The following is a 1825-nucleotide window of genomic DNA, read 5'->3' as shown; positions in this document are numbered from 1 at the left end:
CTGTCTCTGTGATCCTGTCATTCTGGGATCCTGGGATCCTGGGCTTGTTAGATCACCTGGGAGTGTGGTTTTCTCTGTGTGTTGTTGGACTGGCTGCAGAGCTTGCACCCAAGGTCTTCTCAGAACACTAACCCAGACAGACCGGAAGGAACTGGAGTCACTGGGCTGGCGGAGTTCCTGTGTACCTGGTCCTGCTGGTCCCAGTTACTCCCAGTGTTGTGACAGATGTTGGTTCCTGCTCACCCCTGATCCTGGGTGTGTCAGAGCACCTGGGAGTGGAGCTTCCTCTGGGTGTTGTGGGACTGGCTGCAGAGCTTGAGCCCAAGGTCTGCTCTGGACCCCAGCCCAGACAGACCGGAAGGAACCCAAGTCACTTGGCTGGTGGAGTTCCTGTGTGCCTGGTCCTGCTGGTCCCAGTTACTCCCAGTGTTGTGACAGATGTTGGTTCCTGCTCACCTCTGATCCTGGGTGTGTCAGAGCACCTGGGAGTGGAGCTTCCTCTGGGTGTTGTGGGACTGGCTGCAGAGCTTGAGCCCAAGGTCTGCTCTGGACCCCAGCCCAGACAGACCAGAAGGAACCCAAGTCACTGGGCTGGTGGAGTTCCTGTGTGCCTGGTCCTGCTGGTCCCAGTTACTCCCAGTGTTGGGACAGACATTGGTTCCTGCTCACCTCTGATCCTGCGTGTGTCAGAGTGCCTGGGAGTGGAGCTTCCTCTGGGTGTTGTGGGCTAGGAGGCATGTTAATCATGTCACTGTGACAAAAACCTTTATGTACAACACATGTGGGTAGTTATGCATGGAGGCCAGAAGAGGGTTGAGATCCCCAGGAACTGAAGCTGCAGGAAGTTGTGAACTACTCAATATCCCAATCTGGATGCTGAGCCAGAACCCCTCCTGAGAAGGCTCAAGCAGAAGAATAGTCCGTTGTTGGCCAATCTGGATGCATATTGAAATTTACTTACAAGAGATGCAGGGAAAAAGAAAGAACGATGCTTATGATTAACTGTTCTCCATATGTAGGATATTCTTCAATTGGTAACACTCAATTGATACCTCCTCAGTAACATAGTCTGTAGTCCAACTCTCAACAATGGTCAGCAGCAGCTGTGAATAGAAGAAGTCCAAGGATCTAAAAGTTGCTCAGTCCCACAAGGCAAGCAGGCAAAGAAGAGAGAGAGCATGTATTATGTTTAATAAGCAATTACGTACATTGAAAGAGAAATGTCTTTAAAAGTACAGTTTTGTGTGCACTCTTTTATGTGACGCTTTCTATCACCTCATGCGTAAAGAGTTAAGGAGGAAATCATTACCTTTTGTAGGAAAATAAGAGGCATTGGATTCCATCATATTGTTAATCTACTTCAGACCTCATGTTCCAATGCAAGACTTCATTGACAGTCATGTATTCTGATTATAGATTAGTTGATTTGATCTGTTTGTTAATAAAGATTTTTCAATTAGAAACTTTAAATACAATGCTTCAGAATGATAATTATAATTACCTGGTTTAATTCACAATGTTTTTATGTATATTATTTGGTTTAAATGTCACAACAATTGCATAGTCAAAAGACACAGGATTTTGATTTCTCTTACACATTGAATGTAGAATAAAAATCTACAGAGCATGAGAAAATTCTCCCAGCAAAGACCAGCACAACACAGAGAAGAGAGCTTCATCGGCACCTCACATTTTGATCTCTTTTTACTTACTAACATTTGTTATGATGATGTTTAAGTAAGTCTAGTGAATCAAAAGTTGAAGCTTAACAGAACTAAATTGTAGGTCATAAGTTGATCACAAAGAACCATTGGTTGAATAAGTT

The sequence above is a fragment of the Mastomys coucha genome, unplaced genomic scaffold, assembly GCF_008632895.1.
Source record: "Mastomys coucha isolate ucsf_1 unplaced genomic scaffold, UCSF_Mcou_1 pScaffold8, whole genome shotgun sequence".
NCBI classification, from domain to species: Eukaryota; Metazoa; Chordata; class Mammalia; order Rodentia; family Muridae; genus Mastomys; species Mastomys coucha.
Note: the sequence above shows the minus strand (reverse complement) of the source record.